The sequence below is a fragment of the Schistocerca gregaria genome, chromosome 10 (assembly GCF_023897955.1).
Source record: "Schistocerca gregaria isolate iqSchGreg1 chromosome 10, iqSchGreg1.2, whole genome shotgun sequence".
In the NCBI taxonomy this organism is placed as follows: Eukaryota; Metazoa; Arthropoda; class Insecta; order Orthoptera; family Acrididae; genus Schistocerca; species Schistocerca gregaria.
Window position 1 is genome coordinate 36,212,831 of NC_064929.1, and position 27,463 is coordinate 36,240,293.

Genomic DNA, 27,463 nt, shown 5'->3' on the forward strand with positions numbered 1-27,463 from the left:
AGGCGAATGGCGCAGATAAAGCATTTGCCAAAGCGGTACAGCATAAGGTGGGACGAGGCAGTCAGAATTACATTTTATAGATTTTTTCTCACAAATCTCTGAGCCTCTCGCGGTCGTCCTCGTCGTCGTCGTCGTCATCGTCGTCGCGGCCGCCGCTTCTGCAGTAGTAGCAAATTGCCATCGTAGCAAATGCGGCGAGGGACACCCTGCCATCGATTCCGAATGCTCAAAGTGTGTGGTCTTGTTTTCCTGTCTATGTTTGGTCGGTCTCGTAAGATGTTGAATGTAACGAATGGGTGGGAAAGAGTAAGGGGCAACGGCTGTCTGGAACGAAAACACAATTCCTCAGGGGGTGTGAGCGTTTCGAGATGAGTCGTATATAAGTTATAGTTGGTCGTCAGTGACCGTGTGGCCTAATGGATAAGGTGTCGGACTTCGGATCCGAAGATTGCAGGTTCGAATCCTGTCACGGTCGTGTTTTTCCAGTTCTGAAAAAGAAACATACCGTTTTAATGTAGCAATTGAGCAGTACGAAACCGTCTGAATGTTGCTGTTGACCATTTTGTGCTTGCAGATGGTGTTGAGCTTGAAACACACACAACAAGACCGGCGTTAACTAGCGAAATGGTCGGCAGAGTGCCCTCACCGCGAGTTTTGACTGGCACTGGCACATCTAAAACAACGTCGGAAAGAAACTCGTTCGGCTTTTGAGTCACATCAAGTATGTGTGTTAATTTTGACGCCGGTAGCTCTGCAGATTGTCATGCAATTCCTTTACCTCTCAGAAATGATTATGAAATAAAAGTGAAGTACGTGACGAGTGTGACGTTAGGAAAACATTAGGCAGCATGGAGAGATTCTGTATGGGACCAACCAACTGTGTGATCTGCTACCCAGCAGGTATCCAACGAGGCAGCACGGCTTGCTCAGTCGGTAGAGCATGAGACTCTTGATCACAGGGTCGTGGGTTCGAGCCCTACGCTGGGTGGAACGGAATTTTTTTCCGCTGCAGATTTAAATTACCGATTTTCTGATTAACGTGATGTAATGGAAATAGCAACTTTAAAATTTGCCTACGTCTCCATCAGTCGCAAGAAAACTCTATTTGAAGGTGAAGGTGATTTTGTAGACATGTGTGAAAGTCATGTTCTGAAGTGCAGGTGGTTTTGTTTGTAGAGAACATCGGCTACGTGTCAGATGTGTAGCCAAGCAGTAATGGGTCGCCATAGCTGCAAATATTAGTCGAAAATATTAAGTGTTGTCAGCTGAAGTCTGATGATTCAGACGACCGTACGGACGAAGTACGCAAAAGTTCCGCTAGGCCGCGCCTCCTTAGCTCAGTGGCACAGTTCCGCTTCCGACGCCGTGCCGTGTGGATGTGCCTAGTCTTCCGCTCCGCCGTGGCGTTACGTTTAGTGGGATATCGTTTGTTTACGTGTAGTGTTGTACCTTTAGTGAGTTTTTCTCCGTCGTTGTTTCGTTCCTTGTGTTACTTTCTGTGTGTATTTCAGTGTTTTTTGTGTAGCGGTTTAGACCGCGTTGTTTTTGAAAATGTAGTCTCAGGTTATTTCTCGTCAGGCTACAGTTAGTTTTGCTTTTGACAAGTCCTCCCGCCATGTGCAACCTAGTTCCCTTGAGATTCATGTTTGGTTAGTAGATATCTTTGGCATTCATTCCGATCAGATGCACACTGCTTATTTTGATACTGAACTCTATGTTTTCTTTGTTAAATTTATGGACCCCCTTCAGGTTGATAAAATTATTTCCAAATTTGGTCATCAGGTTCTCTTTCGGCATCGGGATGATTCTGTCAGTACCGTACTGCTTTCAAATGCTTCCATTACGTACACCAGTGTTCGTGTTTACAACCTTCCGCCGGAGGTGGATAATGTGTATCTTAAGGAGGGTTTACTCAAGTATGGTGATGTTAAGAGTATTCGCCTTGAACGCTGGTCCAGCCAACATCGCCTGCAGTGTTACAGTGGTATTCATTCCATCGAAATGCACGTGGAGCAGAATATTCCCTCGCACCTGCAGATCGGTGGATTTCGTGTCCATGTAACATATAGTGGTCATGTTGGCACCTGTTTTTTGTGCAATGAGAGCGGCCACGTGCGTACCAACTGTCCGCGGAGGGTTTTTGTGTTAAAAATTTCTCTCGAACAGCGTCGCAAGTTAACGGTCGCTGACCTCGTTGCCGGTGGTTCTGCTCTTGGTGTCGAACAGTCCAGTGGTAGTAGCGCCCCGCCGCAGGTTTTGCACGCCCCTGACACAGAATTCCCTCCTTTGCGTGCCAATTCTGATGTTGTTCCGTCTGTTCCTCAGGTGGGTGTGCCGCTTTTGAATAATAAACGGCGTCGCGCACAAGATGGAAATAGTACGGATGAGGATCTCCCCAAGATGCCCCAATCCGAGAGACCGACATCCTCCGAGCCACAGAGTAGTGTAGATGCTCCCTGTTCCCCTGAAGTAGCTGTTCCGGTAGCGGCTGCTGACGCCCCTCCGGCTTCCGACGCGGCTTCTCTCGAGTCGGCTCGTTGGTCGGGCCTGTTGGCGCCGCCTTCCGAACCGACTTCGTTGTCACAACAAGTTGAGTCGCAACAACTTCCTGCTTCGCTGCCCCACACCTCTGCCAGCGGAGCTGCTCCGCTTCCATCCAACTTTGCAGCTCCAGTCCTTCCTGCTCACGTTTCGCCTCCGTGTAGTCCATGTTTGCCGGAAGCTAGTATTGGTGTAGACCAGTCCGTTTCGTCGGATGTTTCCCCCGCGACCCGGGACCCTGACTGTGGACCGGCGCGGGTGGTGTCGGATACAGAACTTGACCCTCCTACGTCACCGGCGGCTGCCGCTTCCTTGCCCGTCAGCCGACGCAAGTTGCGCGTTCAGCCGAACGTCAATGCTGTTCGTAAAAAACCGAAACGTAAGGGATCCGCGGAAGGGGGTAGCAGTCCTCTTCCCTCGGATGCCTCCGTCTCCCCTGCTATGGACTGTGATGTTGATGCGTCGGTGTAGGTGATTTCTTCTCTCGCTTTTCCCTCCATGGTTCAAGCATACACCTTTCTTACCTTAAATATTGACCGTATTGAGTCCGACGTTTGCATTGCCTCTTTGCGGCAGTTTCTCTACGACTCCTGTGCGGACGTAGTATTTTTGCAGGAAGTATTGTTCTCTGATCTCTCTCTCCCTGGATTTCAAACTGTTTTTAATGTCGCACCGGAAAATTCGACAGGAACTGCTCTTTTCTTTCGAGAAGGTATTCCTGTTACTGACATTGAATTCCTTGACTCTGGCCGTGGGATTGGTTGTCGTCTTTTTGATCTCTGCCTAGTTGTTTTGTATGCCCCCTCTGGTTCGGGTCGCACTGTGGCTCGATCGCGCTTTTATAGGGAAGAGCTTATTTATCTTTTGCGCAGGAGCCCTCGGAGTCTCCTGCTCGGAGGCGATTTTAATTGTGTTTTACGCCCCGAAGACCAATCCCCCATTTTTATTTATTGCCGAGATTTACATGACTTGGTTCGTACGATGCACCTGCGTGATGTTTGGGAACACAAATATCCCACCCTGGTGAAATTTACGTTTTTTACCGCATCCTCATGCAGTAGACTCGACAGATTCTACTTCTCTGATTTTTTATGTGATAACATTCCTTCTGTCGATGTTATTCCTACTAGTTTTTCTGACCATTGTGCTTTTACTGCAACTGTAAATCTTAGTCACCAACCTGCAAAACTTTATCGTTCCCAGTGGATGTTAAATGTTTCCCACCTTGCCGACAGTGCCATTGATGAAGTTGTAAGTGCCGTGTGGGAGCGATGTCTTCGCTCTATCCCGCGTTACCCCTCCTTGCTCGTTTGGTGGACTGCGTTTGCCAAGCCCAAGATTCGTCAGACTTAGATTTTTTACTGTGCCGCAAGGGCGCGTGATTTTAAGAAGACGTATGAATTTTACTACTCTGACCTGCGTGAACTGTATGACGCGGCGGGTCCTTCTCCTCTGCGGATCCATGATGTTCGTCGTATTAAAGCAAAGCTCTTGACCCTCAAACGACGACAGTTGGATGGTCTGCGAGTAAAGTCGAAACCTCACTCTCTTGTTGAAGGTGAACTGACTTCTTTGTACCACCTGCTGCGGCATCAGACTCGACGTCGTCGCACCTTCATCCCTTCTCTTACGGTGGATGATGGACGACAGCTTATTGCACAGGAGGATATGACTCGTGCTCTTCATCAGTATTACGCTAGTCTCTATTCTGCCGATGATTCTGGTGCGTCACTTTCTGATGATGTCCTTGAGGATCTTCCTGCGACGATCACGCCTGACGCGAACGGCGACTTTCTCCGGGAGTTCCAGGTAGATGATGTTTTCGGTTTTATTGCTCGCCCTCCGTCCGGTAAATCGCCGGGTCCAGACGGCCTGCCTAAAGAATTTTATCTCCGTTTTTGGCCTCTTTTGGGTGGCACTTTTACGCAGATTTGAAATGAGATTGTCAGGGGGATGGATGTGCCAGCCGATTTTAAAGTAGGGAAAATTGTTTTAATAACGAAGTCCACTGGTCGTTTATCTGCTGCCAATCTTCGTCCGCTCACATTGCTGAACTTTGATTACAAGACAGCTGCTAGAGCGTTCAATAGTCGATTGTCTTCTCTGCTTCGGTCTGTGATTGGGGCACATCAATGTTGTTTTCCTGGTAGATCTATTCTGACCCCTGTAGCCGAATATCAGGATGTTGTCTCGGTTGCGGCGGTTACAAACGTTCATTGTGCCTTTGCTTTCCTCGATTTTTACAAGGCTTTTGATCACGTCAGTCATGTGTTTTTAAATCGTGTTTTAGATACAATAGGTTTTAACGCTTCATCACGTGGTGTTCTTGGTAATTTGTATAGGGGAATAACTGCTCGGGTGTCAGTCAATGGGCAGCTGACGCCGCCCATTGCTATCCGCCGAGGGGTACCTCAGGGTAGTCCACTCTCTATGTCTCTATTCATATTGTCCCTGGAACCGCTGCTTCGGACTCTTGCTTTCAAGCTTCAGGGTATGACCCTCTCTGGTGGGAAGCTCACGGTTAAGGCGTACGCGGACGATGTCGTTGTTCTCCTCCGTCAACGTGATGATATCACATTGTTGAAAGGGGCAGTTGATGCATACTGTTGTGTCTCTGGATCGCGTCTCAATCAGGGTAAATGTATGTTCCTTGATATTCGAGGTTTAGCGATGCTGGTGTCCCTTGGGCCACTTTTGTCGATCGCCATACGTCATTGGGGATTAGCATTGTTCGGTGTCCTATAAAAATGGCGGCTCTTAATTGGAAATATGTCACCGAGAAGATACAGGGGGCTCTGATGGTCCATGAGCAGCGCTCTGCTACCATTTAGCAAAAAGTCAGAATTTTAGACACGTACGTGTTATGTAAAGCCTATTATGTAGGTCAGCTGTTCCCACTTCCCATTATGGTGGCGAAAAGGTTGCGCCAATTGTGTAGCAGGTTTATATGGAAGGGTCATCTATTCAAGTTGCGTTACGAGATTATGACGAAACCACGTATCTCCGGAGGCTTGGGCCTCACTGACATTACTCGCAAGGCATTTGCCTTGTACGTCCGCCGTACGAGTCTCATTGTTACGCAAGAAGTGACTTCAATTACATCCAGACTTTTTACTGTTCTGCGTCCGAAGAGCCTTGCTCCACCTGTCGACGTTGGTCGCCTCAATTTTAAGTTGAAACACGTCCGGGAATTTTATATTGCGGTTTGTTACCTCGGTGACGTCTTCTTGTGACGACCGGTGCCAACGACCAAGAGCTTGATTGCCCGTTGTGAGGGGCTGGCTGGTCCCAATCCAGTCGAACTGGCGTCTCCATCAGTGTCCTAGAGGAACGTCTGGAAGAATGTTAGTCTGCCGATCCACTCAATGGCTGTGGCGTCCACATGGTGTAGGGTAGTTAATGGTTTGGTCCCCACCAACGTACGACTGCACCGTATTGGTCTTTCTGACACGGACAACTGCACTCGGTGTGGTCTCCTGGACACACTTGAGCATCGATTCACCTGCAGTGGGCACCTTGCTAATTGGCTTTGGCTCAGGAAACAACTGGCTTTTGTCACTAGGACTGCCGAAACCGCTTATAACATTGAAATCATCGTACGGACCGATTCTTCCTTTTATCCGTGAACGAAGCTCAATACCGTTATGTGGTTGCTTGGACACTTCGTACATTTTGTCAATAGTTGTCATGAAGAGGATGAACACCTAACGTTTCGGCAGTACATCCTTACTGCTTACTGGAACCGATTGCGCTTGCCAAGAGTCCGTAAAGATTTTACAAATATGCTTAGCCTGACATTTGAAAGGGAGGGTGTTGGCTAAGGTCGCCTGTGTGAGCCGATTTCTTTTATACTGTAGCTGGTTTTGCCGCCTTTATGTAAAATTATTCTCTACACCAGAACTGAAGTTTACGTGGACCTTTAGGGCGAACAAGAAAAACAAAAGTAAGACCAAGAACCGAGACAGTAGGGGAAAGTACGACGCCGTTGTACAGGTGCCATTCGGAAACAGTACGGTGGAATCATCGTGGCCAGGCCTTGGGATTCGACCCCTGCCCGCTTTGTTTCCGCAGGCCTGAATCTGATTGCCACCCCTAACTTTTAACAATGGCACACGAAAACGAAACAAAAAAAATGGTAAAAAAAGAAACAAAAGGGGCAGAGCATTTGTCTTGTACACCACGGGTCTAAAAAAAATATAAAGAATAAGAAATAAATCAACAAACAAACAAAAAAGACAAGAGAAAAAAAAGGGAAAAAGAAGTGGTAGAGCACTGGTCTAATAAACCAGGGGTCGTGAGAAAAAAAAATGGATAAGGCATCGGTCTCCTAAACCGGGGATTGTGGGTTCGAGTCCCATAATAATAAAAGAAAGTGGTAGAGCACTGGTGTAGTAAACCAGGGGTCGTAAGTTCCATCCTCAGGGAAATAAGACGGATTTTGGAAATCAGTTTCGCGTCGTGGGTTCGAGCCCTACGCTGGGCGGAACGGAATTTTTGTACGCTGCAGATGTAAATTACCGATTTTCTGATTAACGTGATGTAATGGAAATAGCAACTTTAAAATTTGCCTACGTCTCCATCAGTGATTTTGTAGACATGTGTGAAAGTCATGTTCTGAAGTGCAGGTGGTTTTGTTTGGAGAGAACATCGGCGACGTGTCAGATGTGTAGCCAAGCAGTAATGGGTCGCTATAGCGGCTAATATTAGTCGAAAATATTAAGTGTTGTCAGCTGAAGTCTGATGATTCAGACGACCGTACGGACGAAGTACTCAGAAGTTCCGCTACGCCGCGATTCTTTAGCTCAGTGGGCGCAGTCAGCCGGCAGCGGCCTTGGCGGGCGGACGAGGGTTGTTTTCGCACTCGCCTGTGGCGGTCGCGTGTTGTTTGGTGAGTGTGCGCATTGCTACGTAGTTTTATTGTGGCGTGATGAATTGCATTCGACTATAATGGATCAACGTATACGGAAAGACACGTTGAAATTGAGTTTTGACCCTCATTATGCACGACCCAAATCCTTTGAGGTTGAGTTATTTATTAGAGACGTCATGAAAATAACTATTGATGATATGATTGGCATTCACCTGTCTATCGTCAGCAGTACGGTGTACCTCAAATTGTTGAATCCCGAGAAATGCGAGCAGGTCGTTCAATCTTGTGGAGGAGTGTTGAAGTTCAACCATTCTGACGGCAATGTTGGTGATGTCAGAATTTCGCTTGCTGGTCTCGGAGTGAAAACTGTTCGCATATTTGAATTACCCTTTGAAATTTCCGCTGACCAGATTAATGCCAAATTGAGGGAATATGGAACAGTCATCAGCAATACGGCAGAAAAGTGGTAGACCATGCATATTTTCCCAGTGCTAAACGGTGTCCGTCAGGTGAAGATAGATATGTTAAAGCACATTCCGTCCTACATCACAGTGTGTGGCTACAGGGCCATAGTGATTTATGACGGGCAGCCTAGAACTTGTGCGGGATGTGGGTCCACAGAACTTATCCGTGCTCAGTGTGTCCAATGACGCGTGGCGCAAATACCGGCCGGTGAGCGTGAGTTGCGCGGCCCGACATCTACGTTGCCATTATCATACGTCGCCGCCGCTCGGGCTAATGTCACCTCGGAACCTAGTTTATATGTTTCGCTAGAGGGTTTGCACGCAGTGAACGAAGGCGCTACACCAATGGAAGCGAACGATGTACCGAATGTTCCTTTTTCACACACCCAGAAGGAGGGCAATACTCACTCTCAGATGGGGCACCCACCGGACACCGAAAGTATTCCGGCGGGCGTACCGGTTCGAGACGACAAGTCCGACGTGGACCGGATGGAGTCGAACGAGATGGCTGGCCACCAGCCCCCGCGGTCTCCCAAATCTCAGAAGAAACGCCGGCTAGCACATCAAGGGGCAGAAGCAAAGGCGCCAATATTGGGTGAAAAGGCGAACCACGCCAGACAGAAACTGACTGAAGTAACTGTCCCATCGTCGTCGGCAACCAGCAAAACGGCAAAAAAATCTCGGACAGACGAATCGGACACTGATCACGGACGATCGCCCTCAGGGGACCCTGCGGTGGCCGATTCATTGGATCCGAACCCTATGCCTGAATGTTCCAAGCTCTCGGATTGCGATATGAACGCAGACAAGTTCGTGTGCGATTGGTCAGATGACGTTGAAGAGGGTGGTCGGGAAGAAGATTTAGTACGGGATCGGCGCGGTATAGAGAATCCGTCATCAGAAGCTCAAGCAGGTGTGTCCCACCAGCAACACACGGCTACCGCCGGCGTCGGTGCAGTGGCTGATGACGCGGACATCTTTTAGATGATGTTCGCCACATCAATAGTAGGCATATTGTCACCTACACCTCTGTTCTCATGACGTCCTTGCAAGCTTACCGCATTGCGACATTGAACATCAATAACATCAGTAGCCCACTCAACTTAAAAAACCTTCAAGATTTTCTCTATACCGCTGATATTGATCTCATTATGCTGCAGGAAGTGACCAATATCAACCTTGACCGTATCACAGGTTACAATGCCGTCGTTAATCCTGGAAATGGTACTGAACTAGGGACCGCGATCATGGCTAAGGAAGGGATAGTGATGTCACATATCGAACGCCTGGCGAATAGCAGAGGTATAGCGACTACTATCGATACTACCAGATTTATTAATCTCTACGCCCCTTCCGGTTCTGGGAGACGACGACAGAGAGCAGAGTTTTTTAAAGATGGCATTGTGCCACTTTTCACACCACCTTCAGACCAACTTATATTCGCTGGTGATTTTTATCTGTGTATTCAGTCCCAAAGACCAGACACTAAATTTCAATCCGTCCGCCGAGCTTCGCGCCATCATTGAAGAGTTAAATTTAATAGACACATGGGAGCATAGACACGGTCACAGGCCCGGATTCACATTCGTTGCTGGTCACTCAGCTAGCCGCGTCGATAGAATCTACGCATCAGCAAATATGAGTGAACATGTTTTGCAGGCAGAGCTATGGCCGACTGTCTTTACAGATCATGTGGCATATTTATGTACCGTCAATTTAGCCAAACAAGGGACGTACAGGGCAAGGGGACATGGAAACTAAATGTAGCGCGTTTAACAGAACCCGAGTGTCACACAGTCTTCCGCAACACGTGGGCAGAATGCGAACGAAAGTTTCCCGCATACGACTCTACCATTACGTGGTGGGTAAAATGTGCAAAACCCGCCTTAACAAAAGCGATGAAGAATTATTCCAGAGATCGATGTGCCTGGCAGAAGCAAACCCTGGAATTCTACTTTCAGTGTTTAAGGGATTTATATCGAGAAGATGCAACGGTAATAGCAAATCGTATGCATATTAAACGAATACAGGCTACGATTTTAACCCTCAAAAGGAAACAATTGGAAGGCTGTAAAGTCAGGACACGTCTGCAAAACGCCGTACAGGACGAAACGACATCAATGTATCATGTTATTCGCGAACAGAAAAGGGGGCACAGAAAGATATTGACAGAACTGCACACTACAGATGGTCGACACTTACACCACCAGCGCAACATACGAGACGAGATTTATAAACATTTCACAGCACAGTTAACGGAACACCCGGTGGATATAGCGGCGCAGCAAGCCCTCATGGCACGCCGTTTTGCGACATTGAGCACGGAAGAAGCAGACGGCCTCGCTGCAGTAATAACTGACGATGAAGTAGCGGACGCCATTCGAGGGAGCCCACAGAATAAATCGCCTGGCCCCGACGGATTACCGGCCGAGTTTTATAGAACTTTTCGACACAATTTAGTTCCAAAGATGACCATGGTCTGTAATGATATCCTAAACGCTGGAGATGATATCCTAAGGGAATACTGTGAGGGCATAGTGGTATTGGTCCCCAAAACCCCAGCGGGCAAGACAGTCGACAATCTCCGACCGATTACATTACTTAATATGGATTATAAGATATTCGCGCGGGTCATGATGCAGCGATTCAGTACGGTACTCAGTACTGTCACGGGGGCCTATCAAACGAGCGTTGGGAAAACTAGAAACATCCAGCAGACGTTAAGCGAATATAGAGATATCATAGCTACAGCCGCCGCTTGTGACATCCGATGCGCTCTAGTCTCGCTAGATTTTGAAAAAGCATTCGATAAAGTCAGTCACTCATATCTTCTGTGCGTGATGGCAGCAATGAATTTTCCACGGAAAGTTATTGACACTGTTACACTCCTGCTGAGAAACGGAACATCCAAGATCTGTCTCAACGGACAACTAAGTAACCTATTTCCATCACTAGGTCGGTCCGACAAGGTTGCCCGATGTCAATGGCTTTGTTTGCAGTTGCTCTTGAACCCTTGCTGTTCTCCCTGACGCAAGACCTTCCGAGATTACGTATACATGGCCAGAAGATTGTCTTCCAGGCATTTGCGGATGACGTCAGTTTCGTGGTGACGAAAGTTGAAGACTTAGAACGCGCGTTTCAGCTGATAAACACTTATGAAGCCGCCTCAGGAGCGAAAGTCAACTGTAAAAAGTCTGTCGTTATGGCACTTGGTAGGGGACTAGAACTTGTCAATAGCCGTTCACTAAAAAGGATGGCAACTTTTAAATGTCTCGGCATTGAATACACGCGCAGCATCCGCTGCACGGCTGCTCTTAACTATAGGAGATTGTTGGCACAAATTCGGGCCGGCATACGGCAACATCATTTGCGAAATCTCAACGCCATACAAAGAGTGCTTTTAGTCAATACTTACATCGTTTCAAAAGTCAATTATGTCGCGCAAATCCTCCCAATACCAAAGGTCATAGCACAACGCATGCTTGCGGCGCTTGGCCACTTTGTCAGTAGGGGACAAATTTTCAAAGTCGCATTTGAAACCTTGACGCTCCCCATGGGAAAGGGCGGCTTCAATCTGACTGATGTTTACCACAAAGCGAAAGCATTATATATCAGCAACGTGTATAAACAATGGCAACGAACAACACATTCCTTAACGGCCCTTCTTCTCCATGAAATCGCACCAGCCAGCATGACGCCTCCTGTCAACGTAAGTCACATCCCGACTGCATTATGCCACTTTAGTAATTTTTTCCTAGACTACAGCTATGTTCAATGCACCATACCTGAGAATGATCTTTACAGGGTCAGAGCTCTTTACAGCTGCCTGACGGACAGTAAATCGCGGAACAGAATAGAAGTAAAGTATAAAGACTGCAATTGGGCAAAGATCTGGGAAAACATTCACGACGCACACTTACCATCGCAGGTGCGGTCTACGTGGTACATGGCGGTCAATAGGATCATACCGACAAATTCAAAGCTACACATGATTCACTTGTCCGACACTCCGAATTGCGTTCACTGTACTTTACTAGATACCATTGAACATCGCTTTCTATGCGACGATGTGAAGGACATCTGGATTCTCTTTGCGCGGAAGCTCTCAAGTATGCTGCGTACTCCACCTAGGATGATTACTCCAGCTGGACTCCTCACTCCCGATGCCGTTCCATACCCCCCCCCCCCCCCTCAAAACGACGAGCAGTCAATTGGCTTCAAGGTCAGACGGTGTATTATATATTATCGGCGCCAGAAAAAAATAAAGAAGACTGTTGGTTATACCTACTAACTCAACACCAGAAACTTCAACGAATAGACAAATATAGAGAAAAGTATGCGTCTTTCCTACTCCGAACATTAACGTAGAGAGATATTCATCCAGGGCGACGTCTGCAGTACGAAACTACTGCTGGATGGCCCCTTCAGAATTATAATGGCCGCAATTAGGATCCGGATTGCGGGAATCGAACGGTCACGAATATGCGACGGACCGCCCAGACAGTGGTGACACTTTGGGGGGCGATGCATCTCCTGTCGACAGCAATACGAGACTGCTCTACAGGAACACCGTGGAATTTCGGAGATCTAATACTCACATTACAATTATTCTTTTCTTACTTATTTAGGAAGATTCGTTTATATGCACGGAAGACGTGATTCTTTTATGTTTCAATCTCCCATAAAAGAGGAGGAGAAGATTTGTTCCTTCATGCTGCGGAAGACTCCAGCACCCTCCAGTTTATTTTCACATATGCAGTCTTCCTTGGACGTTGTGATGAGTTACTCACATTCTCGCAGAAGAGTTAATTTGTTTAATCCCCACATGCAATATAGTGTTTTAACCAACTATCCAAATGCATACAGAAGAGCATTAAACTGTCACACGAATATTATTTAATATAAACGGTGACTTTTTTTATGGCGGAGAAGCCGAGCCGATGAAGGTAATTTTGGCGAGCGTGAGGACGGGCTAGAAGGGGTGGATGGAGGCCCGAAAAAAAAAAAGAGTATGATTAATGCTTTGGGTGCAGGAGGTCCCGGGTTCAAATCCCGGACAGCCCCTACTTTTCACTAAAAAAAAAAAAAAGTGGTAGTGCACTGCCTAAGCAAACCAGGGGGCGTGAGTTCCATCCTCACGGGAGGAAGACGAATTTTGGAAATCAGTTGCGCGTCAATTGCTATAGCAAACAGTATCTGTGATGAGGAACAATTAGCGACAGGCGTTTTATTAATAATTACTCTCAGATGTGATTAAGGCGAATGGCGCAGATAAAGAATTTGCCAAAGCGGTACGGCATAAGGTGGGACGAGTCAGTCTGAATTACATTTTATAGATGTATTTCTGACAAATCTCAGAGCCTCTCGTCGTCGTCGTCGTCGTCGTCGCCGCTTCTGCAGAAGTAGCAAATGGCCATCGTAGCAAATGCGGCGAGGGACACCCTGCCATCGATTCAGAATGCGCAAAGTGTGTGGTCTTGTTTTCCTGTCTATGTCTGGTCGGTCTCGTAAGAGGTTGAATGTAACGAATGGGTGGGAAAGAGTAAGGGGCAGCGGCTGTGTGGAACGAAAACACAATTCCTCAGGGGCGTGAGCGTTTCGAGATGAGTCGTATATAAGTTGTACTTGGTCGTCAATGACCGTGTGGCCTAATGGATAAGGCGTCGGACTTCGGGTCCGAAGATTGCAGGTTCGAATCCTGTCACGGTCGTGTTTTTCCAGTTCTGAAAAAGAAACAACCCGTTTAAATGTAGCAATTGAGCAGTACGAAACCGTCTGAATGTTGCTGTTGACCATTCTGTGCTTGGAGATGGTCTTGAGCCTGAAACACACACAACAAGACCGGTGTTACCTAGCGAAATGGTCGGCAGAGTGCCCTCACCGCGAGTTTTGACTGGCACTTGCACATCTAAAACAACGTCGGAAAGTAACTCGTTCGGCTTTTGAGTCACATCAAGTATGTGTGTTAATTTTGGCGCCTCTAGCTCTGCAGATTGTCATGCAATTCCTTTAACTCTCAGAAATAATTATGAAATAAAAGGGAAGTACGTGACGAGTGTGACGTTAGGAAAACATTAGAAAGCATGGAGAGAATCTGTATGGGACCACCCAACCCAAACGAGTACTGTGTGATCTGCTACACAGCCGGTTTTTAACGAGGCAGCACGACTAGCTCAGTCGGTAGTGCATGAAACTCTTATTCACACGGTCGTGGGTTCGAGCCCTACGCTGGGCGGAACGGAATTTTTTTCCGCTGCAGATTTAAATTACCGATTTTCTGATTAACGTGATGTAATGGAAATAGCAACTTTAAAATTTGCCTACGTCTCCATCAGTCGCAAGAAAACTGTATTTGAAGGAGAAGGTGATTTTGTAGACATGTGTGAAAGTCATATTCTGAAGTGCAGGTGGTTTTGTTTGGAGAGAACATCGGCTACGTGTCAGATGTGTAGCCAAGCAGTAATGGGTCGCCATAGCTGCAAATATTAGTCGAAAATATGAAGTGTTGTCAGCTGAAGTCTGATGATTCAGACGACCGTACGGACGAAGTACGCAAAAGTGCCGCTAGGCGGCGCCTGTTTAGCTCAGTGGTAGAGCATTGATCTAGTAAACCAGGGGTCGTGAGTTCCATCCTCACAGGAGGAAGACGAATTTTGGAAATCAGTTGCGCGTCATGGCCGTATAGCAAACAGTATCTGTGATGACGAACAATTAGCGACTGACGTTTTATTGAGAATTACTCTCAGATGTGATTAAGGCGAATGGCGCAGATAAAGCATTTGCCAAAGCAGTACGGGATAAGGTGGGACGAGGCAGTCTGAATTACATTTTCTAGACGTATTTCTCACAAATCTCAGAGCCTCTCGCGGTCGTCGTCGTCGTCGTCGTTCCATCCTCACAGGAGGAATACGAATTTTGGAAATCAGTTGCGCGTCATGGCCGTATAGCAAACAGTATCTATGATGACGAACAATTAGCGACAGACGTTTTATTAAGAATTACTCTCAGATGTGATTAAGGCGAATGGCGCAGATAAAGCATTTGCCAAAGCAGTACGGCATAAGGTGGGACGAGGCAGTCTGAATTACATTTTATAGATGTATTTCTCACAAATCTCAGAGCCTCTCGCGGTCGTCGTCGTCGTCGTCGTCGTCGTCAACGCCGCCGCCGCCGCTTCTGCAGAAGTAGCAAATGGCCATCGTGGCAAATGCGGCGAGGGACACCCTGCCATCGATTCCGAATGCGCAAAATGTGTGGTCTTGTTTTCCTGTCTATGTTTGGTCGGTCTCGTAAGAGGTTGATGTAACGAATGGGTGGGAAAGAGTAAGGGGCAGCGGCTGTGTGGAACGAAAACACAATTCCTCAGGGGCGTGAGCGTTTCGAGATGAGTCGTATATAAGTTGTACTTGGTCGTCAGTGACCGTGTGGCCTAATGGATAAGGCGTCGGGCTTCGGATCCGAAGTTTGCAGGTTCGAATACTGTCACGGTCGTGTTCTTCCAGTTCTGAGAAAGAAACATACCGTTTTAATGTAGCAATTGAGCAGTACGAAACCGTCTGAATGTTGCTGTTGACCATTGTGTGCTTGGAGATGGTCTTGAGCCTGAAACACACACAACAAGACCGGTGTTAACTAGCGAAATGGTCGGCTGAGTGCCCTCACCGCGAGTTTTGACTGGCACTTGCACATCTAAAACAACGTCGGAAAGTTACTCGTTCGGCTTTTGAGTCACATCAGGTATGTGTGTTAATTTTGACGCCGCTACCTCTGCATATTGTCATGCAATTCCTTTACCTCTCAGAAATGATTATGAAATAAAAGTGAAGTACGTGACGAGTGTGACGTTAGGAAAACATTAGGCAGCATGGAGAGATTCTTATGGGACCTCCCAACGCAAACGAGTACAGTGTGATCTGCTACCCAGCAGGTATCCAACGAGGCAGCACGGCTAGCTCAGTCGGTAGAGCATGAGACTCTTATTCACAGGGTCGTGGGTTCGAGACCTGCTCTGGGCGGAACGGAATTTTTTTCCGCTGCAGATGTAAATTACAGATTTTCTGTTTAACGTGATGTAATGTAAATAGCAACTTTAAAATTTGCCTACGTCTCCATCAGTCGCAAGAAAACTGTATTTGAAGGTGAAGGTGATTTTGTAGACATGTGTGAAAGTCATATTCTGAAGTGCAGGTGGTTTTGTTTGGAGAGAAATCCGCTACGTGTCAGATGTGTAGCCAAGCAGTAATGGGTCGCCATAGCTGCAAATATTAGTCGAAAATATGTTGTCAGCTGAAGTCTGATGATTCAGACGACCTTACGGACGAAGTACGCAAAAGTGCCGCTAGGCGGCGCCTGTTTAGCTCAGTGGTAGAGCATTGGTCTAGTAAACCAGGGGTCGTGAGTTCCATCCTCACAGGGGAAGACGAATCTTGGAAATCAGTTGCGAATCGTGGCCATATGGCAAACAGTATCTCTGGTGAGGAACAATTAGCGACAGGCGTATTATTAAGAATTACTCTCAGATGTGATTAAGGCAAATGGCGCAGATAAAGCATTTGCCAAAGCAGTACGGCCACCATCTTCGGCGTAACTCGAGAGGGTTGCGCTCTTCGATATTATTGTCGTTAATATCGAAGTGCTAGGAGTTTCAGTGATCGCTGCAGCTTCCGTTGGTCCCAGCCGCCGCTGCCGCCGCCGCCGCCGGTCTCCCGCCGACGCCGGTTGCCGCCATCGTATCCGGTTCCTGCCGCTGCTGCTGTTGCCGACCGCCGCCGACGCCGCCGCCGCCGCCGCCGGCGCCGGCGCCGCAACTGGTTCCTGCCGCCGCTGCCGCTGCTCGCCGCCGACGCCGCCGCCGGTTCCTGCCGCCGCCGCCGGTTTGCACCGCCGCCGCCGCCGCCGCCGCCGCCGCCGCCACCGCCGCCGGTCTCCCGCCGACGCCGCCGCAGGTTGCCGCCACCGTATCCGGTTCCTGCCGCTGCTGCTTTTGCCGACCGCCGCCGCCGCCGCCGCCGCCGCCGCCGCCGCTCCCTGCCCGTCTTTCGTTCTGTCGTCTCTGCTTACGTCTTACCCTTCCTCTTCGTCAGTCTCTTGTCCTTGTCCTTTGACTGTCCCCTGTTATTTTCCCTCTTTTCCCCTCTCCCACTTATCCTCTCACCATGACAACCCCCACAACTACCGCCACTACCACTGCAATCGTGTACACGTCCCCCTCACTTGCTGCCACCACCATCACGTGGTGTGCTCAATCACCGCCTCCCCCATATATTCCCCCCCTCCTCACTCTTCCCACCCCCGCTCCTTTTGTTGCTCCCTCCCCTGTTCCTACCCCCCATGCCTCACGTGACCCATTCCCTCCCCTCCCACATGTAACTCATGCCACCCCCGCCAGGGTTGTTGCCCGTCGGGCCACCACCCACGCTACAGCATCATCATCGTCATCACCATCACCATCACCATCGCCCTCGCCATCGCCAGTGCCAACCACTGCCACTGCATCTTCTGTGGCGCCAGCTCCAGCTCCAGCGCCAGCACCAGCACCACCACCAGTGCCTGCACCGCCGGTGGGACCTGCCATCTCCCGCCATCTCCCGGTCGTCCCCATCCCCCACACCTCTTCCCATCCCTCTCCCGCTGTGAAACGTCCCAGCGGCACCCCAGCCTCTTCTGCTCCCAAGAAGTCGCAGGCTCTCCCCCCTCCAACCCCCCAGGATGCCATGGATACCACCACACCTGCCCTATCTACTCCCTCCTCTACCTCCCCCTCCTACAGGTACCTCCTTTCTCACCCTGATCCCTCTCTCCTGGAGGCCCGCAATCTTACCCTTCTCCTCCGCCAGCACTTCCCCGGAGCCCCGATCTCCCTTCTCACCCCCTGTCGGAACTCCGTCCTGATCACATCCCCCAGCCCCACCCTCCACTCCGACATCCTCTCCCGCATTCCCCTCACCCGGTTTGGTCCCCATGCCTCCCTTGCCCCTGCTCCCTCCCCCTCCTCATCCCGACAACCCCAGCCGCCCCGTCGCCCACCGACCCTCACTGCCGTGATCACTCGGCTTAGCCCGATGATCACGGAGGAGGAGGTGTTGGCGGAGCTGAAGGCCCATCCGTATCTAGAGGTTCGAGCTGTCCGCCGGATTCACAATCCAGCTGGCCCCACCCGCCTCATGCGGGTGTTCTCCGAGCATGCTCCCTCCATAGACCTCCTCCTCAAGGAGGGTGCCCTCCTTTTCAACCGCCGTTATAAGGTCGACCCCTCCCGCTCCCTTCCACAGTCCATCCGCTGCCAGAGGTGCTTGCGCTATAATGCACATCCTACATCTGAGTGCCGCGAGGCCCCCGTCTGCCCGCACTGCAAAGAAGCACACTTCCTCCGACAGTGCCCCAACCTTCAGTCCCCCCCCTCCTGTAACACCTGTAACCTCCAACACCCAACCTACTCCCAAAAGTGCAAGGCCCGACCCCCTCCCTCCGCTCCTGAACTCACTGTCCCTGTCCGCCCCTTGGATGCCCCCAACCCTCCCGGCAATTCCCTCCGTCCCCCCCCCCCCCCACAGCTGAGGACATCATCCGCTTTGTAACCGTTGTCCTTCAGAACATCCACCCCTTTCAGCGCCCCCACACCCTCCAGCAGATATCCCTTGCCGCCCGTTCCGTCTTCCAGCTCAACACTTACGCCACCTACTCCCATAACCAGGCCCATTTTACCTTCTCCCATCTCGACACCCTCGTCTAAATTCCCACTATGGCGCGACAGCAACGTATCCAGTTTAACAACATCCGTTCCCTTCCTGTCAACAAGAATCTCCTTATGCATACCCTCACCACCCACCGCGTGGATGCCTTCCTCCTAAACGAAACATTTCTCCAGCCCCACCATACTGTCCATACCTCGCCCTACCTCCTTCACCGCTCTGACAACCCCCTCCCGATAGCGCGTGGCGGAGTTGCCATTGGCCACCATCGCCAGATCCCTGTTCGGCTCCAACCCCTCCTTCCCAACCCCACGGAACACCTGATCCTTAGTCTATTCTTCTCCGGCCTCACCGTTACCTGCGCCACCATCTTTGTCCGCCCCTCTGCCCCTATTCCTTTTGACTTCCTTTCCCACATCGACCGTACCTTCTCCTCCTACGTGATTGCCGCAGATCTCAATATCCATAGTCGCTCCGCCACCCAGTTACGGCGGTGGCATCGGTTCCTCGCCACCATCCAAGGAGATGTCCTTCCTCTTCCCCAACACACCCGCCCTGAATCCAATACCACACCCGATGTCGTCCTAGCCTCCCCCAACCTCCTTGGCCGCATAGCGGTGGACGTCCTCGACCCTATTGGCAGTGACCATCTCCCTGTCCTTCTTACCATATCAGACGGTCGTCGCCCCCGTCCCGATCATCGCCTTGACCCTCCCCCCAAGTATGTCCATGATTACTCCCGTGCCGACTGGAATGCATACCGGGATACCCTTACTACCCGAGTCGATAGCCACCCCCTCACCTACCACCGCCCACATGACATAACCCATGCCGCATCCTTTCTCCAGCAGACCTTGTCTGAGGCCGTGGAGGCCCACATCCCTACCGTCGCCATCCACCCGCACCGTCCCACTTTACCCCCACAGGCCGTCCTCCTCCTTCGAGAATCCCGTCGTCTCTACCGTGCTTCCTCCACACGCGTGACCGGGACACACTACAACGCCACCGGCAACTCCAGAGACACATCCGGAACTTGCTCGCGGCTAAGAAACGCCGGGACTGGCGACAGACATGCACCCGTCTTAATGCTACCCTACCTATTAACTTGTCCAAATACTGGTCAGCCTTCCGCCGCCTTACTGGATCAAACCCCCCCCCCCCTTACTATCCTCTCCTTCATAATGACAATCCCTTTCCTGACAACCTTAGTAAGGCCAACCATTTTGCCTCCTACCTCACCAATGTCTTTACCATCCCTGACGATCCCCAGTTCGATTATTCCCTCTTCCCCGATGTCCGCGATCGAACTGACACCTCTATCCCTCCACTAGCTCCTGGCTTCCAGTACTTGGACAACATTACACACACTGAACTCAATAACCCTATAACTACTCAAGACATCATCGATATACTCCGCACCAAACGCAACACTGCTCCTGGTCACGACCGTGTTACTTACCGTCACCTCCGTGAAGCTCCCGCCCCCTTCCTCTCCACCCTGGCCAGGCTGTACAATGTGGTCTTGTCCACCGGCTTCTACCCCGACCTGTGGAAAACCTCCCGGATCCTGATGTTCCTCAAATCCGATAAACCACCTTCCGCTCTCTCCTCCTACCGTCCTATAAGCCTTACCTCGGTCTTCAGCAAGGTCCTGGAATCCATTCTAACCCGCCGCATCCACCAGCATCTCCACCGGCACCGCTTCCTTCCCTCCACCCAATGTGGCTTTCGACCATCCTTCTCTGCCGATGACATTCTCCTTCACCTCACTCACCTCCTCTCCGAACAACTCAACTCCCGTCGCTCCGCCATATTCCTCTCCCTTGACCTTGAACGCGCCTATGACCGTGTGTGGCATTCTGGTCTCCTCTTCAAGCTCCAAACCTTTGCTCTTCCTATTAACTACGTCCGTCTGATCGCCTCCTTCATTTCCCACCGCCCTTCCTATGTCACTATCCACAACACTGATTCCTACACCTTCTACCCCTCTGCCGGTGTGCCCCAAGGTTCCGTCCTTTCCCCTCTTCTTTACCTTCTTTATACGGCGGACATGCCTCCGCCTGCACCCCCCCTTCACCTTCTCCAGTACGCCGATGACACCGCCTTCCTTGCCCTTGCCCCCACCCTGCAACGCTCCCATCACCTTCTCCAATCCCATCTGGACCGGTTCACCTCTTGGTGCAACCAGTAGTTGCTCAAGGTCAATCCTTCCAAGACCCAGGCAATCATCGTAGGCAAAACCACCCCTTCCTTCCGTCTCCTTGATTTCTATCTTACCATTTATGGCCGTCCTATTAACCTCACACCCACCCTCAAGTACCTTGGCGTCACCCTTGACCGTCGCCTCTCCTGGACCCCTCATCTCCGGACAATCCAAGCCAAGGCACACTCCCGACTCCACCTCCTGAAGCTCCTTAGTTCCTTTCTGGCCGCACATGGGGTCTGGACCCCTCCACCGTCCTCCACACCTATAAATCTCTCATCCGCCCTATCCTCTGTTATGCCCATCCCGCCTGGATCTCTGCCCCGCCTACCTTTTACAAATCCCTTCAAATCCTTGAACGGCATGCACTCCGCCTCGCCTATCGCATCCGCCTCCCTTCCCCCACGCGGCTCCTCTATGACCTCATCCCCTTCCCACACCTCCTCCTCTTCCTCCAACGGATACGGATCCTCTACACCTCCCGCAAGCTTGATCCTCCCCACCCGCTTGTCTCTTCCATCCTCTCCCACCCCAACCCACTGCCGCGCCTGTACTCCTGTATCCCACCTGCTCTCCATCTTCACACTCTCCACACCCTCTCCCAAGATGGCTTCCGCCGACTCCCCCTCCCGGATGATGCCCTCCTCCCCTCCATCTACCCCTCCTACCAACTTTGAGCCTTGCCTTCCCCTCTCCTCTCATTTTCCTGTGGGCACCCTCTCTCCCTTCTCTCCCTCCCTCTCTCACTCCTTCCATCCTTACCTCCCCTCCCCCTCTCCCTCGGCTTCCACCCCCCTCTTTTCGTTTTCTCCCCTCCTCCTCCCTGGCATCCTATCTCCCCCTCCCTCCTTCCCTCCCACTGTTTTATCCCTTGGCAGGCCCCCAGCTTTTCGCTGTGGACAGTGCCCCTGCAGCGCTGAAGCCCATCTCCGCAGTGTCCGTGTCTTTCGTCCCGTCTGTACCTCGAGTGTTTCTTCGTTTTCTGCTCCACCGTTCACCTGTGCTAGTGTTCTCTGTTCCGTGCTGTGCTGCCCGTTTTTTTTTTTTTTTTTTTTTTTTTTTTTTAAACTGAAACAGTGCTGCGTCGGTGAACGACTTCAATTCTTTTTATTCTCTGTTGTCTTCTGCTTTTTGTCCTCCATGTCTGTGTTTTGAGATTATGTCTTCCTGTTTTTATCTCTTGTATGTTTCTTGTGGCCGAAGAGCGGCATATTAGGCCGCTGCCGGCCTACCTTTGTAGGTATAAAATGACAATAAAGAAAAAAAAAAGTACGGCATAAGGTAAGACGAGACAGTCTGAATTACATTTTATAGATGTATTTCTGACAAATCTCAGGGCCTCTCGTCGTCGTCGTCGTCGTCGCCGCCGCTTCTGCAGAAGTAGCAAATGGCCATCGCTGCAAATGTGGCAAGGGAAACCCTGCCATCGATTCAGAATGCGCAAAGTGTGTGGTCTTGTTTTCCTGTCTATGTCTGGTCGGTCTCGTAAGAGGTTGAATGTAACGAATGGGTGGGAAAGAGTAAGGGGCACGGCTGTGTGGAACGAAAACACAATTCCTCAGGGGCGTGAGCGTTTCGAGATGAGTCGTATTTAAGTTGTACTTGGTCGTCAATGACCGTGTGGCCTAATGGATAAGGCGTCGGACTTCCGATCCGAATCCTGTCACAGTCGTGCTTTTCCAGTTCTGAAAAAGAAACATACCGTTTTAATGTAGCAATTGAGCAGTACGAAACCGTCTGAATGTTGCTGTTGACCATTCTGTGCTTGGAGATGGTCTTGAGCCTGAAACACACACAACAAGACCGGTGTTACCTAGCGAAATGGTCGGCAGAGTGCCCTCACCGCGAGTTTTGACTGGCACTTGCACATCTAAAACAACGTCGGAAAGTAACTCGTTCGTCTTTTGAGTCACATCAAGTATGTGTGTTAATTTTGACGCCGCTAACTCTGCAGATTGTCATGCAATTCCTTTACCTCTCAGAAATGATTATGAAATAAAAATGAAGTACGTGACGAGTGTGACGTTAGGAAAACATTAGGCAGCATGGAGAGATTCTGTATGGGACCACCCAACCCAAACGAGTACAGTGTGATCTGCTACCCAGCAGGTATCCAACGAGGCAGCACGGCTAGCTCAGTCGGTAGCGCATGAGACTCTTATTCACAGGGTCGTGGGTTCGAGCCCTACGCTGGGCGGAACGGAATTTTTTTCCGCTGCAGATGTAAATTACCGATTTTCTGATTAACATGATGTAATGGAAATAGCAACTTTAAAATTTGCCTACGTCTCCATCAGTCGCAAGAAAACTGTATTTGAAGGTGAAGGTGATTTTGTAGACATGTGTGAAAGTCATGTTCTGAAGTGCAGGTGGTTTTGTTTGGAGAGAACATCGGCTACGTGTTAGATGTGTAGCCAAGCAGTAATGGGTCGCCATAGCTGCAAATATTAGTCGAAAATATGAAGTGTTGTCAGCTGAAGTCTGATGATTCAGACGACCGTACGGACGAAGTACGAAAAAGTGCCGCTAGGCGACGCCTGTTTAGCTCAGTGGTAGAGCATTGGTCTAGTAAACCAGGGTTCGTGAGTTCCATCCTCACAGGAGGAAGACGAATCTTGGAAATCAGTTGGCATCGTGGCCGTATAGCAAACAGTATCTGTGATGAGGAACAATTAGCGACAGACGTACTATTAAGAATTCCTCTCAGATGTGATTAAGGCGAATGGCGCAGATAAAGCATTTGCCAAAGCAGTACGGCATAAGGTGGGACGAGGCAGTCTGAATTAAATTTTATAGATGTATTTTTCACAAATCTCAGAGCCTGTCGTCGTCGTCTTCGTCGTCGTCGTCGTCGTCGTCGTCGTCGTCGTCGTCGTCGTCGTCGCCGCCGCTTCTGCAGAAGTAGCAAATGTTCAACGTAGCAAATGCGGCGAGGGACACCCTGCCATCGATTCCGAATGCGCAAAGTGTGTGGTCTTGTTTTCCTGTCTATGATTGGTCGGTCTCGTAAGAGGTTGAATGTAACGAATGGGTGGGAAAGAGTAAGGGGCAGCGGCTGTGTGGAACGAAAACACAATTCCTCAGGGGCGTGAGCGTTTCGAGATGAGTTGTATATAAGTTGTACTTAGACGTCAGCGACCGTGTAGCCTAATGGATAAGGCGTCGGACTTCGGATCCGAAGATTGCAGGTTCGAATCCTGTCACGATCGTGTATTTCCAATTCTGAAAAAGAAACATACCGTTTTAATGTAGCAATTGATCAGTACGAAACCGTCTGAATGTTGCTGTTGACCATTCTGTGCTTGGAGATGGTCTTGAGCCTGAAACACACACAACAAGACCGGTGTTAACTAGCGAAATGGTCGGCAGAGTGCCCTCACCGCGAGTTTTGACTGGCACTTGCACATCTAAAACAACGTCGGAAAGTAACTCGTTCGGCTTTTGAGTCACATCAAGTATGTGTGTTAATTTTGACGCCGCTAACTCTGCAGATTGTCATGCAATTCCTTTACCACTCAGAAATGATTATGAAATAAAAGTGAAGTACGTGACGAGTGTGACGTTAGGAAAACATTAGGCAGCATGGAGATATACTGTATGGGACCACCCAACCCAAACGAGTACAGTGTGATCTGCTACCCAGCAGGTATCCAACGAGGCAGCACGGCTAGCTCAGTCGGTAGAGCATGAGACTCTTATTCACAGGGTCGTGGGTTCGAGCCCAACGCTGGGCGGAATGGAATTTGTTTCCGCTGCAGATGTAAATCACCGATTTTCTGATTAACGTGATGTAATGGAAATAGCAACTTTAAAAATTGCCTACGTCTCCATCAGTCACAAGAAAACTGTATTTGAAGGTGAAGGTGATTTTGTAGACATGTGTGAAAGTCATGTTCTGAAGTGGAGGTTGTTTTGTTTGCAGAGAACATCGGCTACGTGTCAGATGTGTAGCCAAGCAGTAATGGGTCGCCATAGCTGCAAATATTAGTCGAAAATATGAAGTGTTGTCAGCTGAAGTCCGATGATTCAGACGACCGTACGGACGAAGTACGCAAAAGTGCCGCTAGGCGGCGCCTGTTTAGCTCAATGGTAGAGCATTGGTCTAGTAAACCAGGGTTCGTGAGTTCCATCCTCACAGGAAGAAGACGAATCTTGGAAATCAGTTGCGCATCGTGGACGTATAGCAAACAGTATCTGTGATGAGGAACAATTAGCGACAGGCGTATTATTAAGAATTACTCTCAGATGTGATTAAGGCGAATGGCGCAGATAAAGCATTTGCCTAAGTAGTACGGCATAAGGTGGGCCGAGCAATCTGAATTACATTTTATAGATGTATTTCTCACAAATCTCAGAGCCTGTCGTCGTCCCCGCCGCCGCTTCTGCAGAAGTAGCAAATGGCCATCGTAGCAAATGCGGCGAGGGACACCCTGCCATCGATTCCGAATGCGCAAAGTGTGTGGTCTTGTTTTCTTGTCTATGTTTGGTCGGTCTCGTAAGAGGTTGAATGTAACGAATGGGTGGGAAAGAGTAAGGGGCAGCGGCTGTGTGGAACAAAAACACAATTCCTCAGGGGCGTGAGCGTTTCGAGATCAGTTGTATATAAGTTGTACTTAGACGTCAGGGGCCGTGTAGCCTAATGGATAAGGCGTCGGACTTCGGATCCGAAGATTGCAGGTTCGAATCCTGTCACGATCATGTTTTTCCAATTCTGAAAAAGAAACATACCGTTTTAATGTAGCAATTGATCAGTACGAAACCGTCTGAATGTAGCTGTTGACCATTCTGTGCTTGGAGATGGTCTTGAGCCTGAAACACACACAACAAGACCGGTGTTAACTAGCGAAATGGTCGGCAGAGTGCCCTCACCGCAAGTTTTGACTGGCACTTGCACATCTAAAACAACCTCGGAAAGTAACTCGTTCGGCTTTTGAGTCACATCAAGTATGTGTGTTAATTTTGACGCCGCTAACTATGCAGATTGTCATGCAATTCCTTTACCTCTCAGAAATGATTATGAAATAAAAGTGAAGTACGTGACAAGTGTGACGTTAGGAAAACATTAGGATGCATGGAGAGATTCTGTATGGGACCACCCAACCCAAACGAGTACTGTGTGATCTGCTACCCAGCAGGTATCCAACGAGGCAGCACGGCTAGCGCAGTCGGTAGAGCATGAGACTCTTATTCACAGGGACGTGGGTTCGAGCCCTACGCTGGGCGGAACGGAATTTTTTTCCACTGCAGATGTAAATTACCGATTTTCTGATTAACGTGATGTAATGGAAATAGCAACTTTAAAATTTGCCTACGTCTCCATCAGTCGCAAGAAAACTGTATTTGAAGGTGAAGGTGATTTTGTAGACATGTGTGATAGTCATGTTCTGAAGTGCAGGTGGTTTTGTTTGGAGAGAACATCGGCTAAGTGTCAGATGTGTAGCCAAGCAGGAATGGGTCGCCATAGCTGCAAATATTAGTCGAAAATATGAAGTGTTGTCAGCTGAAGTCTGATGATTCAGACGACCGTACGGACGAAGTACGCAAAAGTGCCGCTAGGCGGCGCATGTTTAGCTCAGTGGTAGAGCATTGGTCTAGTAAACCAGGGTTTGTGAGTTCCATCCTCACAGGAGGAAGACGAATCTTGGAAATCAGTTGCGCATCGTGGCCGTATAGCAAACAGTATCTCTGATGAGGAACAATTAGCGACAGACGTATATTATTAAGAATTACTCTCAGATGTGATTAAGGCGAATGGCGCAGATAAGCATTTGCCAAAGCAGTACGGCATAAGGTGGGACGAGGCAGTCTGAATTACATTTTATAGATGTATTTCTCACAAATCTCAGAGCCTGTCGTCGTCGCCGTCGCCGCTTCTGCAGAAATAGCAAATGGCTATCGTAGCAAATGCTTCGAGGGACACCCTGCCATCGATTCCGAATGCGCAAGGTGTCTGGTCTTGTTTTCCTGTCTATGTTTGGTCGGTCTCGTAAGAGGTTGAATGTAACGAATGGGTGGGAAAGATTAAGGGGCACGTCTGTGTGGAACGAAAAGACAATTCCTCAGGGGCGTGAGCGTTTCGAGATGAGTCGTATATAAGTTGTACTTGGTCGTCAGTGACCGTGTGGCCTAATGGATAAGGCGTCGGACTTCGGATCCGAAGATTGCAGGTTCGAATCCTGTCACTGTCGTGTTTTTTTAGTTCTGATAAAGGAACATACCGTTTTAATGTAGCAATTGAGCATTACGAAACCGTCTGAATGTTGCTGTTGACCATTCTGTGCTTGGAGATGGTCTTTAGCCTGAAACACACACAACAAGACCGGTGTTAACTAGCGAAATGGTCGGCAGAGTGCCCTCGCCGCGAGTTTTGACTGGCACTTGCACATCTAAAACAACGTCGGAAAGTAGCTCGTTCGGCTTTTGAGTCACATCAAGTATGTGTGTTAATTTTGACGACGCTAACTCTGCAGATTGTCATGCAATTCCTTTACCTCTCAGAAATGATTATGAAATAAAAGTGAAGTACGTGACGAGTGTGACGTTAGGAAAACATTAGGCAGCATGGAGAGATACTGTATGGGACCACCCAAACCAAACGAGTACAGTGTGATCTGCTACCCAGCAGGTACCCAACGAGGCAGCACGTCCAGCTCAGTCGGTAGAGCATGAGGCTCTTATTCACAGGGTCGTGGGT

General features: G+C 49.4%; 6 non-coding genes across 6 annotated transcripts; all 6 read left to right on the forward strand.

Moving 5' to 3' along the window:
* Window positions 1-402: 402 nt before the first annotated feature.
* Window positions 403-475, forward strand: Trnar-ucg (transfer RNA arginine (anticodon UCG)). The gene has a single exon. It is a non-coding gene; the product is annotated as a tRNA-Arg (tRNA).
* Window positions 476-13,512: 13,037 nt separating this feature from the next.
* Trnar-ucg (transfer RNA arginine (anticodon UCG)) lies at window positions 13,513-13,585 on the forward strand. The gene has a single exon. It is a non-coding gene; the product is annotated as a tRNA-Arg (tRNA).
* A 10,320-nt stretch (window positions 13,586-23,905) lies between these two features.
* Trnar-ucg (transfer RNA arginine (anticodon UCG)) lies at window positions 23,906-23,978 on the forward strand. The gene has a single exon. It is a non-coding gene; the product is annotated as a tRNA-Arg (tRNA).
* A 452-nt stretch (window positions 23,979-24,430) lies between these two features.
* On the forward strand, window positions 24,431-24,503 carry Trnak-cuu (transfer RNA lysine (anticodon CUU)). The gene has a single exon. It is a non-coding gene; the product is annotated as a tRNA-Lys (tRNA).
* An 891-nt stretch (window positions 24,504-25,394) lies between these two features.
* On the forward strand, window positions 25,395-25,467 carry Trnar-ucg (transfer RNA arginine (anticodon UCG)). The gene has a single exon. It is a non-coding gene; the product is annotated as a tRNA-Arg (tRNA).
* Window positions 25,468-26,884: 1,417 nt separating this feature from the next.
* Window positions 26,885-26,957, forward strand: Trnar-ucg (transfer RNA arginine (anticodon UCG)). The gene has a single exon. It is a non-coding gene; the product is annotated as a tRNA-Arg (tRNA).
* The last annotated feature ends 506 nt before the right edge of the window (window positions 26,958-27,463 follow it).